Genomic DNA, 15538 nt, shown 5'->3' with positions numbered 1-15538 from the left:
ATGAAAACAAGGTGAAGAGGTGATTAGTGCTGCTCCAGTGCTTGGAAGGGAAATGGTAACTCCAAAGTTCTTCCTTTTCAGCCTTATTATTTACACTTTCTGTGACAAACTGCTGCTCATGAATGAATTATTTTTTTCTGTTCCATGGAAACAATGAACAGTGGAAGTGTTCTATGTCTTAAAATAACTCTTTTTATCACTCAAGATCATCAGCTCCAATATGAACCAAATAATCTGTTAAATTCTGCCACCTTCAATGCTGCCTCTCTTTACTAGAGACTTTTCCTTACCCCACAAAAGCCTCTATATATCCAGCCAACAAAAACTGTTAAATATTTTATGAGGTTTTGATAATAAAAAAAAATTCTGCATCTGCCTTAAAATTGTTTTTTTAAGGGCTTGTGATCAATCAGACTCAGGTAGCTGTGAGCTCAGAGACTGTGATCAATGGTAGAACATCAGATATATGTCCTAGTTTTCATAATAGGTCTCTAAATAGATTCAGCAATGCATTTAGTTGTTTAAATATTCATACCTGTTCCCCTACAAGCAAGCTTTAATATGTTTAATTTGAAGGGATAGTCAAACTCATAAACTTTATCCCCAACCTCAAGCACCATGCCATTACTATGTCCTTCTAAGGTACTGTTAGCAGCTCCATGCTGTCATTCTGCAAGATGTATTAGCCAGAGGTAAGTTAATTACTAGTTGGAAGAAAATTTATGATATGCTGTGAAGCTTCACATGAAGTGTTTCTTGGAGAAGAAAAAAAAATAAAAGACAAAAAAAAAAGAAAGAGGAGAGAGAATAAGTAAATGTTAAGCCTTGGGCATTACATTTACATTTATGAGATCCTCTACGATTTACTGCTGCAGCTTGTTTTCCTAAAAATGCCTTGGGTTTATTTCAGCTAAAATACACTATAATGCTTATAACATTAACTTGTTTAAGGTGCCCCTTACTCTGTGACTATTCAAGTACAAAAGTGGGTGCCCCATAGCAAAACTCAAGTGATAGTCATGGCTTAGAGCCATCCCAACGCAGCTATAAAACCCATATGTGTACCATCCCTTACCTGTCTCCATTCATCAAAAGCTGCATCAAGTCACCACGGTAACCAAAGTTACCCGGTTTTCTCTCTCAGTGTCTGAATTTGTAGCCAGGGTTACAATACGCCCTTGCAAGAAAGAAGCAGCTGGCTGTGGGCAGTTTCGGCCCTTGATACTCAATACTGGAGTAGCCACACAGTCCCCTGGATGGTGGCTCAGGGGCAGAAAGTTCTGGATAACATTGATTAACTATTCCTGTTTTATTGCCACCTCTGATGTCAGTAATGGTGTGTTAACATGACTGCTTAGAAGTCAGAAGTAAAGGTAACAGAGTAGATCAGTAGCTGACCTGAGACTAAGATCTCCTGTCTGCTAACACAACAGCCCTTCACGTCTTTCACCACTTAAGTATTCCCTGACAATTAGTAACTCTTTGCGAATGTTTACTCCAGTGAACCATATTAGTATGATATGTGGGAATAATTCCACTATACCTGTCCTATTTATAGCTTCAGAGATCCTGTCTTCTTGGCTCAGTGCAAACTCATGACCTGTGAGAGGCAGCACTTTTTAATGCAATTTTTTGGCATTAGTACTCTCTTCAGAACAAGTTGAACTGAAATGGATTAAACAGTGATATGTGTAGAAAAGATGAATAAATAAAATGAAAAAGAGGCTTTGTCAGAAAAACAAAGTTATCTGCATATTTTAAGTTGACAGGAAAGCACTGACTTAGAGAATTACTGCAGAGCATTCTATAAACAAATTTCAAAGAAACAAGAATTGTTTACATTGTTGAAATTATTTTAAATTTTAAAGGGAGTGGTTCTTGCTGAAGAAAGCAGAAATGCCAAATCAAGATTGATTTATTGGCAATCAAAAATGAAATTTAGCTTTGTGATGTCAAAAATTAATTTCTTTTTTCCCCTTAATCAGTAAAGATAAGCATTATTTTCCAAAACATTCCCATTATCTTCATTGAGCTACTTTTTTGGTAAGACTTGTTTTTGACCAGTTCTCATAAATACAAAAGAAAACTGGATTTATAATTTGAAAAAATATTTGTGTAAACAGAAAAAAATCTTTTATTCAAGGGAATGGAGGGGGACAAGCTAGTTTTGGAAACCAACATGTGAACACAGAGAAATGAAATGAAAAGTGCTTACTCAGAAAAAGGATGCAAGTGACAGAGAGTCTTAGAAGTCAGAGAACTCTCTTCTGAGACAGCTATTTGAAAAAGACCATAAAGTGGCAAAGCATTACTGATATTCCCCCAAAATTTTTTTCCATGAGTAATTTTTATAAACTGTGAACTGATTTTGCTGGAGCAAAATCATAAGGAGAACAATTTTGAAAGTGGTGCCTTGGGAACTACATACGTAAATCCTGTTGTTTGCTAACAGGATTTGTGAACAGAAGTCCCCATGCACGGCATTACAGGCTGAGCTCTGAGAGGATTAAAACACACTGGATGTTTCTTTTTCAAGCCTTTTTATTTTTATTCCCTTTCTTCCTCCTCAGTATTCAAGATAACACCGTCTTTACAGCTAGAGGGAGCTGGCTTGTAACGAGGTCCTTGTGAGCTGCAGTTAGTAGGTTGCAGGTGATTTCTCACTCTAATGTCAAATCTGATACACCAGTTAGGCAGTTTGTTAACCAGAGCAACCTTAGGAAGTCGGAGAGTTATTCTGGAGCTCCATTGATTCAATGAAGAAAATCAGAAGGATCCATGACTATTGATAAAAAGGACAATCTAGAACAAGGTGAAACCAGCATGAGAAAAGAAGCTGACCTGGATCTCTGCCTCAGATTCCCTGGGGGAGTGAAGCTGTCCTCCCTGCCCTGGAGCACAGCGACAGGAGGAGGAAGGAAGGGATATGAAAAGGGTTCCTTCCACCAAACGCCCCGGCACCGAGTGTGTGCCCATGGGTAGGGATGGCTGCAGCCATACCTGATTGCTGAAACGTCCCTGTTCACTGCCTTGCAAAGAAAATACAGCCCACTGGTGAATAATTTAGTAATTCTTCAGTGATCTACTTGGGTTTTAAAGAAAATATAAGACATCCATTATTAGGCCTGAGTGCCTTACAACATTTGAAAAATGCATTTTATAAATCAAGAGTTGAAGCAGAAGGTAAAATTTACCCATCTGCCAAAGGCCAGTGCAAAGTCAATGTACCATTTACTTTCTCAAAATAAGTTTAAGGGAGACCTACGGTTTCATGCTGGCCTTTCCCAAAAGGATGAGCTTCAAGATCATTCAAATGGAAAATAATCACCTAAAAAATGAATACTCTAATAGAGGAAAAGGAGAAGTTTCTTGACATGGTGAAATAAATAAAACCCCCAGCTAGTAGTAGTGAGATAAATGTCTGCAGAAAGTTAGAAAGAGAGGCAGCATATTTTTGCAGCATCACAGCCAGGAAATTGAACAACACGTTAGCTTGAAAAAGATGCTATATTCCAAGCAGAAACAGCCCTGCATATTTAAAAAAGTAAACCAACCTAAACATGTTAAACTCCTGTGAAATGTAATTTAATATTTCTTCAGTAATTCCAGGGGTAATAAAAGATTTATTTTAAATTCTCTTTTTAAATGCCATCTAGCTGTTTCCATGATGGCTGCTTAAAGAGGAAACAGGCAGAAATAATGCTGGAATGCTTCTGAGTGGTTTTTACTCTTGAATGCTGCCCATCCTTAGGACAACTTTGCCCTTGCTCTTGTCCTCATGTACTCGTTTCCATGAAAGAAAAATGCCACTGCTCTGAACTAGTAACTTCTTACATCAATTTAGGATTGGTGTAAAGGATTGTTTCACAAGGTGTCAGGTTGACAAAGGATCACAGGACAGCAAAAACCAATCAAGGCTATAAAATGGAGCGGTAGCAGATAGGCTCTTCTTACTGACTTGGGGTTAAATGCTAATGGCTGATGTCTTCATTATTGTCTTTTATGTATATATACATATATAAATATGTATATGTATACACATTTTAGGAAGCTTTTTGTGTTAGAACCACAGCTTGAAAGGAGCTGTTCAGTGTGTTTGGCAGATTCTTCATCTGCATAGTGTCACCTATTTAATTAGTCATGTTTTGAGGGATGGCTGTTGGTTCTAGTCTGTTTTTATTGACTGTATTTTCAAATAATTATCTTGTGCACATCTCTGAAGTTTTTATAAAAATACCCCAAGCCTATAAATAATAGATCTTTCACTTGATTCCAAACAGTAACACATTATTCAGCAGAGTCTTACTTGTTTCTTTAAAACTTAGGAGAAAGTTCCTAGGAAACTAACTTTTCAGAAAGCTGTGAAAGTAGATGGATGAGTGCACAGGACTCTGGTGTGAGACTCTACACAAGGACGTACTTCTAGGCTCCGCCACAGACTCAGAGCCCCTTGCTACGCCATGGAGCTATCGCAGCATTTAACTGCATGAAACAGCGGAGGAGGAAAAACAGCTGGCTCAAAAGAAACCAAAGAGTCTCAGAGCCAAGCTGTAGCTGCATAAAAGTTTGGTAGCAATTGAAAATGTGAATTGTGAGAGCTGAAAAGCTTTGAAGTAATTTCTAAACTGTGTCCAGGCAATTAAAAGAGGGATCTAAGTGGACTGGAGACAAAACACTAGTCAAGTCAGCAGTTTCCAAGATTCACACATTATTTTTTGAAAACTACTGTGGATCTGTTACAAGAGTAAACACCTGCAGGACAAAATTAAATGTATAAAAGCATACATGTCAGATGACCTCCTTTTATCACAAGCCTGCAACTTCTACATAGCTTAAGCAATTAGGTGTCTGCATTCTTCTCTTTTTTTGCCTATATTAATTTGCAAATAAAACAAAGGAGAGGAAAATAAAAGATGAAATCTAAAACATATGAGAAGTATCATAATATCAGTTTCAGTTTAGAAGCTAATAGCTTTGCTGCTACAAACTGCACTGGCCAATTATGCCTCATATCTGATAAGACCATACAGAGCCACAACAATATGATAATTATTATAAAGCAGTTCATGAACCTTGTTAGACTTAATAGCTCAAACAAAAGTGAAACCCACAAATGCTTATTTGAAATTTATCCAAACATCTTTATCTTTGACATAAGGGCTGGCAATGTCATTAATATAAGCTTTATTTTTAGATTTCTGATATTGTCTGGTGCCTTCCTGATTAGAAATACCACAAGAATAGCCCTTTTCACACCGTGTTTTGACATGATTTTTTTTTCAGTCTGTCTGATAACCGGAATCTGAAAACAGAAAATAAAAAGAAGTTAGTATTATCTGTCTGCAAAATAACATGCGTGTGTGATTCAAGTTAGTTCTTATGTTTCTGAACCCACTTGGCTCACTACATCGCTGTCTAGACATCTAGTGAACAGAAACCCAGTTTTCAAAGTTTCCTTTGCACATTTACAAGTATACACATTTGTATATCTGGTGTACATCTATCATTTGATCATTGGTGCAATAGCTATATGCACAGCCAAATATTCTGCACATGCACAGGAAACACAGGGCCATAGATACACACATGCAAAAAGTCTGTTTTAAAACTATTTATAGCTTTAAAGTAAAAGGAGTGGCAAATGCCAAGAAGTGTTTGCCATGGCTGGTTGACTACGCCAGAGCCTGGTGTTCCATAATCTGCTGCAAATATCCTAGGGAGGCAAAGCTCCTCTTTCTGTTCCCTGACTCAGCAAGCTACGTACTACTTTCAGAAATAGGATAGGCAAGAGTCCATAGGTCTGATGGAGTAAGTATATTAATAGGAGAAAAGTCACCTTGAAAAAGTCTGTGGAAGAACTCATGGTCTTATAGCAGGACAAGCTGCTGACAATTTTTCCTAAACATGTCATGCTCAGAGTATGGTCTCACAGATAATGCTTCAGTACTTGAAATGAAAGTCAGTACAAGACAGTTTAAGGATGGCAACTGTTCTGCCAGTGTGAGACCACAGGCAGTGTTACTGCACACAGAACCTAGAAGAAACAAGACGTTTGTTTATAAGACCATTTTCTGAAATACTTGCCATGGTGGACCATATTTACAACTCCTGCTCTTACGAATAAACAGAGGTATCTCTCCCTTAACATTTTAGAAAACAGTGCAAAAGAGAAATAAGATCTGGAGCTCAATCATTCTTATAAAAGAACAAAATCCAGCCAGGAGATCCACTCAGAAGAAAAACCCTAGCCTTTGTGATGAGAGGAAGGGTTCAGCAGCTAAGCTGTGGTGGTACCCTCTTCCCTCAACAACCTGCCAAGCGTAGGAAGCAGGTGGGTCCTCACAACTTGTTACATATATCCCATTAGAGAAACACTTCTGAAGTCAGTCTTACAGAACACGCCCTTTGGAGTCTTTTCTTTCTCCAAGGTTTTTAGTCAGTTTATTTTGTCCCAAACTGCTCCATTGTCCACCATGTCCTTTAGGAAAGTATTCTACAGTCTTTTGAATCTCACCTTCAGGCATCTAACTGTGCATACTGTGGCATTATTACAAATATTCAATACCAAATTCCTATCAGTTTTGAGATTAGGAAATAAAAAAGCTTAGTGTTCTATGTCCCTTTAATAATAATTGTGTTTGCCTCAGTGATCCCCTCACAAAGCAACCGAAGATGTAGCCCTCAGAGAAAGGTAGTCCTCATTAAACTCTGTGAAAATGTTCCAGCAATACATGAAATCACATAAACATAGTCTTCCTGTTTCATTCCAGCTTGGAAAAAAAGTAAACATGTGGAAATACAGTTACAGATAACTAAATATCCCTGGGCACTGGATGAGAACATAGAATCTGAACATACCACAAAACCACCTGGATTTCAGTCACTCAGTGGGACATGTGAAGAATTACTTCAGTGTGAAATGAAAACCTTGCTCACATAGTGGGACTAACATCTTTTTCCAGATGCAGCATATCTGAGGGTCTCACATTTTTGCCTGTGACGTTCTAGCCCAGCACCGTGTGCTTAAGCTAGATGGGGAACCTGATGTATTGTGCCTGCTCTGATTCATTCCTCTCTCACTTTGGGATTGAATCCATTCCAGGTAGTTGGACCATCTGTGAAGTCTAACACATTTGTAAAGCGTGGACATCTCTCAGCAGAGCTTAGACTTTCATCAGAGATACTATCAGCAGGCTTCTGGAGCTGCTGTTGCATTTCAACAAGCACAGCTTCAGTTGCAACCCTGAAGGTGCATGAAGTAAAATCCTGAGGTCCAAAGGAAGGTCCCTTCCCAAAAAAGGATGAAGTTTGACTTTGATGATACCTCTTGTCCTGCTGGAACATTATCAGGTTGCAGTTTGGATGAAGCACAACCACTCTTCACTCATATTTTGTTCTCACCCAGCTGACAGTGACATTAATTCCAAGAGAATTGTTGTCAGATGTAGCTATTAATATACTGTATATTTAAACACTGGTTTGTATCCAAGAGCATCTTTTGACTTTCTTTGACAGGCACTTCCTGGCATGTATTGCTATACTACAAGAGATACTATTTGTACATATTAATAATGCACACACATTTCCTTAGCAAGAAAAGCTAACATAAAATGAGCTAAATAAAAACATTGACCTCACAGTAAGGTAACAGAGGTCATTATTAATTATAGTATGCTAATTGAATATTAGTCCTAAACTATGCAGAAATTTGGCCTTTAATATTAGAATAAATTATAATTTAATCATACAAATGTACTACATGAAATAAGGTCATAAACATTAGGAAATGAAAAAATAGGAAAACTTTCCTGGGGAAAAAAGTCATACAAACAATTTGTTGAATGTAAGATAACTACTTTGCTTTTATTTATTGCACAGACAAACTGAGGAGGTTTTCTTGCAGAAATACCAGTTACTGTTTTATTCGGTGACATCTTATTTGGCAACATCTGGTATGCAGTATGCAGGAAATAAGCATTCGGTTTAAAAAAAAAATCATAGACTTTTATTGAAAAACTAACTCCATGTCATGACACTTCTATAGTATGTATACAAGTGATTATTATCTGAGATGCAGCATCTTGTTTCTTCCTGTTTATAGGGGAACTGAGACTGGCAAAAAGCAAGAGAATCACACAGGGTCAGAGCAGGAGTTTTTAATAGAGGTGAAATTTGAATTTAGGAGCTACTGCTCAATTCTCTACTCCCATTTTCCACCAAATAAATAATGTAAATAACATTTGAACATTTAACCATGTCCCAAACAACCCACAAATTCCAAGCAAATTCTGAAACTCCATTTTTATTTTGGTTTGGAATAGGTACCTATTGCAAGGCTTTGAAGGTTAGAGATTTAAAATCCTGAAGAAAACTTTTCTCAGAGACATTGTTGCAGAGAGAAACAGAATTTTGCTTTAACTTTAAAGTTCCTTCCTCTAGCACATACTATTCAATTTTTTTTTGAGCTAAACATTTTTGCCCTTATATGGGTAAGTAATACAATAAAATATCCAGTTTGCTTTATCATCTCTAAGTTCCTCATAGAGTTTCCTACCTTTGCAGTTCAACATCTACAGACTTCTCAATTTGCCTCAAACTAGACATTACCAGTCAAAAAACCTGGAGAAAGAGTTACAATGGAGAGAGGAGACTTCACTCTGCGCTTGCTAACACTGTATTCCTGCCCTTGCTTCAGGGGTCAGTCTTAAATGTTAGAAAGAGACTTGCTGAATTAATGGGATTTTTTTGCCTTTGTTTAAAAGCTGCCTTTGGTAGGTTCCACTAAGGACAGGTCACTTGCCGTAAATCATGGCTTGGACCGTATGTTGCAGGGATCTTCCACTGAATGTTTTTCTTGTAGTGAGCACTCCATATGGAGATTACATATTCAAACAATTGCTTAAAATGGCAGATTTATTTTTATACCCAAACTAACGATGCCAGTAACTAATTATGTCTGATTTTGATGGAGAGGTACTCGATAAAATGTATTAAGAGATAACTTCTGAGAATGCCAAGTATAGAACTATTCAAAGCCTGTGCTGATGTTGCAACACAAAACGATGTGATAGCAGAATGCGTTCAAGCCAAGTCTGTAGAGGGAATACTGTGAGCTAACAGCAGGAAACTGAAATCACACCGTATTCACCAGACATGTGAGCTGTTAAATAAAGGCATTATATCCAACATCTCCCATCTGGACATCTGAATTCTAGGCATAAAAGGTTCAAAGCACTTTACATAGCACATTGCACATGTTTACCTAGGATTGTCATAGGGCTTTTTCATTCAATAACAATAATAACTCCAGCAATAGCTTGAAAAAGAAGGGTTTCATCTGCAGCTGTCTTTAAGACTGTTTATTTTTGCAAAAATAGCTATGTTCTTTTCTCTTCAATTTTCTCTGCCAGTCAGTTTGTCTTTCCTGTTCCCTTTACACTTGTCTTCTAACTCATGCCTTCCTTGCTCTGTCTCCCTGAACAATTCCTTCAGCATGTTGCTCCTTGTCTTCTTCTTGTGTGTTAAGGCACGATGTTGTAGAGACTTTACTCCTTATCCTATTCTCCTCAACATTCCCTTTCGGATGGTTGCTGGCAGACTACTGATCGTGCTTTTGTAAGAAGGGCAGAAACAAACTAGAACTATTCCAAGCTGTCATGTATGGGCTTCTAGATACTTCTTTGCAATCCAGAGCTTAGAAGCAGCTAAAAGTACCAATTAAAGAGCCATCTGACCCCTTGGATCACCAATATACTAGAGACAGTGATATAAAGCCTTGGGTGTATAGCATTAATAACTAAGAATAGGAAAATCATTGTTGCTTTTTTGCTTCTATAGCTTATACCAGTGTGGACCATAATTTGGGACAGCAGAAAGTGTTTTGTCTACAGGTTTTCTTCCGTCTCATGGCTAATTTGAGAAGTTGGGAGAATCTATGTTCCAGCTTCTCTTCCTGGTTTAGTCACGAACGCTGTATTTGCTGTAGCTTGTTGCCTCTCTTGCCTAGCATGTTTAAGCCCGGGCAAAGTAAAGGTGTTTTATACACAGGGATTAGGGGGAAATGGCAGAAAATCTGGAGCAGCCAAAATGCTACTGTGTCCTTGCATTCCCTGACAGAGGGAGACAGCATTTACCAACCGTAATTGCTCAGGACTCGGGGGGAAATTGTGTCAGTCCCAGGAACTGGGGTACCATTTGTGCAGTAGTTAGCTTTCTCTCTCCTATAAACACCTTATAAAGTAAGTCTTGGCTGGTGTGATCCAGTAACGGCCCTCTTATCTTATGCACTTTTGTATAGATCTAGTTTCATTTAATGTCTTGCAAATTACTTGATTCAAACGCAATCACCACTACTCTCTGGAGTATTGAATTATGCTAATAAGAATATACTCTTGGTTTTCTAGTGCTTTATTCAAGACATAAACTAGAAATTCAATCTTCTCCCCCCCACCTTTTTTATATATCAGTGAAGTCATTCTAGTCCTTTCAAATTTTATACTGTAAACTACAATATTTAAACTTCTTTTAAGGATTCCCTATGAACTGGAATTCACTTATAAAGAGAAAAAAAAAAGGAACTGCAAAGTACTTTAGTGATATCTAGCACTTGCTGAAGATAAAAATTTTGTGCTGGAGTCAGTGGGAAATCATCTACAGGACTGTAAAAAATAAAGTACTTTGGCGTAACAGCATATTGATTTCCCACAGTATTTAGTAATGTATATTGATATCTAATAATGAAACTGACACTGATAACAAGAGTTAACATCCTAGATATATTCAGAAAGATTATTTTAAAGAGAGAAATAAAGATAACTGAATACTAAGATGGAAAAGTTTCATACTACTTTTTGATGTTTTTTTGAATTCCTTTAATGAATATTTTACTAATGTTTTCTATAATACAAGAAACGCAAAACTAATCATGGTCAAGCTGTTGCTGAGTATCAGAATGTAAAAAGAAGGAACCAAACAAACCAATCCTGCAGATATATTCAAGGCTAAGCAGCAAAGAATTTCATTAACTTCCAGTTCTGTGAATCCCATTCTCCTATGGGACCCCTATGTGATGTCTATGTCTATGAAAATTCAAATCTGAAGTTCAAATCCCAAAATTGGGATAAGTTTGTGGGTCTCTGCAATAAAGACATCCCTCTGATAAATGATGATCAGATATTGTACTTTCTTCCCAAAAGCAAGACATTGATAGAAAACCTGTATTATTCATTATTTTGTCAGATATTTTGAAGAATTCCTTACATAAATTAACTCTTTGTATAAAATGCCAGAATGATTTGCTCTTCACATTTAAAAGAAAGGCATGACATAAAGTGACAAACGGGTCTAGATGATACAAAAGGAGAAAGGGAGTCTTTCACTCCATCTGCCTGGAATATTCCATTTCTCAGTTGTGTCTAAGAAAAGCCAAATGTTCCTGAGGGAAATCAAAAGCATAAAATAGGTGTGAATGCTGTAAACACAATCTACAGTGATCAGTGCTACTGTAACACAATATTTCAATTTATTAACGCTTTCATTCATTGCAGGCGATTTTTCCATTTTTCTTTTCTTTTTTTGGTCCTAATAGCTATCTAGTACCTATTTTGGAAGTTTTAACAGTTTTAGCCAATGCCATCATCTAAATAACACAAATAAAACTTAATTAAAACACTGAACTTACCTTTTTCTTTCAAACAGTATTCTTCATTAATATAGTAAATGAATCGTTATTTCTGAGGGCATTATATAATTCAGTTTGCGTCTCTACAGCTCCCTCAGAGATGTTTAGTTTAGGGTGGTTCTGAAACTGATTGAAGTGACTGATTTGAGGCATGACTGATGTATGTGTGATAGTCAGCAAAAATAGACAAGTGTGCTGTTTTGTTCTGTGCTGTTGTTTTCACAGAAAAATATGCAAATATATACACCAAATATGAACTAATCAGAGACCTGCTTGTTCCTTGTTTTCCTGGAAGACTAAGTGGTGCATTAATATTTTCTTAAAAACTCTTCTTCCTTTTTTTTAGCTGTTACCCTGATTTGGGCCTGTTCTTCTTCTTTCAGCACAAAGTGATCAGTAACATAACTATCAATAGATGTGAGATTAAGTCATTCCTTGACATGTGACCTTTTTCCCTAGGAAGCCCAAGAAAGATGATTATCAGCAGATCTTTTGGCAATAAATATCCAAGAACATGTATTTGGTTACAAACCACAGCCTGGTGCTCCTTAGTGACGGAATAAGCCCATCTCTTTATGAGTACAAAATCTTCTCATTCACCCCATTCACAATTATCTCACTTCAACTGCTCTTTATTTTTTTTATCTGAACAGTAGACTGTGCCATCAAAACATCTTTAAATGCACATCTTTTACCATATTACCTGCTGAGGTTGCTGCTTTTCTTTTCCAGGTCGAAGTAGTTCCTCAAATTTTTATGGCAAGAAATAAACCAAATGCAATTCAGAAAGCTAAATGATCTGTAGCAAAACATGCACAAGTCCTTAGGACAAGCTTGCCTGGAGATCTGAAAGGTTATGTGCAAGCTGATCTCTCGTGTGCACTAGTGATATGCATGGAGATTTTGGCATATATAACCCCATAGATTAGTCCGAGTGTCACAGACCAAAAGATTACAAGGCCATTTTTGTCAGAGAAAGGAGCTGACAAGACTGTATTGATTAGTACTTCTCATAGGCTTTGTAAAAGGAGGGGTGTCTCATTGCTGTGGTTCTTCATTCAAATATAAGACTGAAACCCTAATTGCAAATCTCCATATTGATGACCATCGTAGTTATTTTTTCTGTATTTTTGCTCCTTATAAACAGGGCACTTTACAAATCTCAGGACAAAGTAGAATTTTAAATATTCATCTCTGATTATTTTGTTCATTTTCTGACAACCCAGCATGATATGGGAAACCTTATCAGTAAAGGCAGAAGACAAAAGCAAAAAAAGCTAGTTACACTCTTTCCCTCTGAGAAATATACCCAGCATTATATGTGGAATCAGTGATTTATGCTAGTGAAAAGAGCAAAGGGACAACGGGCATTTTACCCTTGACTCTCACAGAACGCTAAATTCACAGACAAATCACACACACAAGATGAGCGAGGCTCAGACATCAAAGCATGCAAATTCATGCCTCCATTCTCTTCAAATAAAGAGAGCTAAGTCATTATTAATAAACCTATCTGTTTGCTGAGCATAGGTGTTGAAATTTGCATGCTGTATATATGTTGCCATTGGGAGCCTGGGCATACAGAATTTGAGAAATATAAATCATATCAAGAATTTACAGGACAAAGTCATGCAACATACCTTACTAGAACACTGCTGCTGTGCTGCCACAGCATGTCTGCTCTTATAGTTTATATTGAGCAGGATACAGAAAGTAAATATATGAAATTCATTGATGCATGGCCATGTGAAATTGCTGTAGGGTGGGAGCCATTTGAATGACCAGTAAGAAAATAAGACTGTCACAGTAAACACAGTAAACCTTCTGATATTCTTTTCCATGAACTAACCTCCAGGCATTTACTAACAGTAATGAATTAGACATCTAGATAAGATACTGTTTTCTTCATTTCAGAGATGGGTACCAAAGCACAGGCAGCTTTAAACTTTCCTCCTGCAGTAACACGCGTCCTTGGTATTCACATTTTCATGCTGTGTTGCCTGAAAAATGAACTGGGACTTTAATTTGCAAACTACCCCAATTTCACAGAGTTCTAGCTATCCTTTACTTATTATGTCTAAACTTTCAGCTACACTGGGCTATCTGGCAAGGCCTTGCAACAAAAAATTTGTACCATGACTTCCTTCATTGTCCCCCTCAGATATGATTTGACCAAAACCCAAATGTGAATGATTGAGAAGTATAGGGGGAAAAAAATGACAGAAAACACTAGTTTCTGAATCAGTGCTAAGAAATCTGAGCTCATTTGTATTCCCCACCTTCAACAGACAGTTTATTTGGGAGACTGATAAATGAATCTTCCTAAAAGAAGATGGGAAAGATTGGAAATCAACATCCTTGAGGCCACAGAGGGCACAATAGTACCCAGCATCTTTCAAGAAATTCTGATGCTGTGGTTTCAGTAGAAAACCACTCCTATGTGATGTGTGTGCGAGCAAACAGAAAGGATCCTGAACCATGGCTTCTGACATCCTTTGCACTTTAGATAACAGACAACATAGAGTTGGCCACTGAGACTGGGCAGTGTCAGTCATGCTACTTGATGCTACCAAGAAGAATCACAGGGAGGATGCTGCACTAATGGGTACACGTCGTCCACAAACTCCAGAGCAGAGTGGAGTTTACCCACAGATGAGCTTACATGTAGAATGAGATACTGACCTTGGTTATTATATTTCTTTTTAAGGGTGTCAGTTTGTCCGTTTAGTATAGGTAGGAAGTGTCTCACTCACTCTTTGCACGAGAGTGTTAAGTGTGTGCCAGACCTTGACTTGCAGAAGTCACCTGAAGAATAAGTCAATACCTATATCCCAGTTGGTCTTTAGCCTTACATGTGAAAAAAACAAAAACCAAACAACCCCCAAAACAGGACAATCAGCTGACTGTATTAAGGTGGGAGTGCCCAGGAATCATCATTAATCATTTGAAATTTCTTAGTTCTGCACATGGCCAGTCTATGTGTCAGAATAATCTCAATAAATTTGTTCTTGTCTTCTCTTCACCTTATCCATACACTTTATTGCTAGTTGCACTCCCTTGTTCTGCCTTGCCTTAAGTAGAAGATAGCAAAATTTGTGGCTTCCTTTGAGCTTGTACAACCTCTAGCAGAGGAGATCTTGCATCAAATGCCAGCTTTTGTTCACTGGCTTAGCTCTTAAGAGGTTATTTCTTCTTTCCCCACAACTTTTGTGTTCAGTGCAGTTTCAGACCAGCCACAGCTTTAGACCCTCCCCTCCAAGAAGACTGAGAGCAACCAGCAAGGCCAGTTCAAAGAGAAAACCCAGTCCGTTCTTTGATCCGAAAGGAAGGAAACCAAAGTCTTCATACCAAAGCTTTCTTTCAGAAGACCAAACAGCAGTTTTACACTAATCTTTAAATCCCCATCTGGTTCCAGAAAAAAAAAAACCAAAACAACAAAACAATGATTATCCAGAACAAAGCTCTCAAAGTGCTTTCCACTTCTGTGACAGCCTCATTAATGATCCATTCTCAGCAGCCTGTCTTCCTTTTCTTTATGACTTTCCTGCAGGCTCATTTTCAGTTAAATTAAACCTTCCTACTCTTGCTTTTTTACTGTCACTACGTAAAAGAAATACCAAGGCCAATCTTTAAAGAAATTCTGAAAGTCTTGTCCTCATCTGATTCACCATTCTTCATGGTATGCCCTGAGCTGGCAGTTGCAGTCTCAGGAGCTGGCTGCAGGCGTGCAGGCTCCCTCCCCGCCTTCCTCCAGCTTTGCAGTACTTGGGTTGGTGCTGGTTATGGGTGTCACACCCCTTTCTGAGTCCTTTCGCTCCATTTGCAAAACACTGGCATGGACCCTGCATGGTACAGAAA

The sequence above is a fragment of the Gymnogyps californianus genome, chromosome 3 (assembly GCF_018139145.2).
Source record: "Gymnogyps californianus isolate 813 chromosome 3, ASM1813914v2, whole genome shotgun sequence".
Taxonomy (NCBI): domain Eukaryota; kingdom Metazoa; phylum Chordata; class Aves; order Accipitriformes; family Cathartidae; genus Gymnogyps; species Gymnogyps californianus.
Note: the sequence above shows the minus strand (reverse complement) of the source record.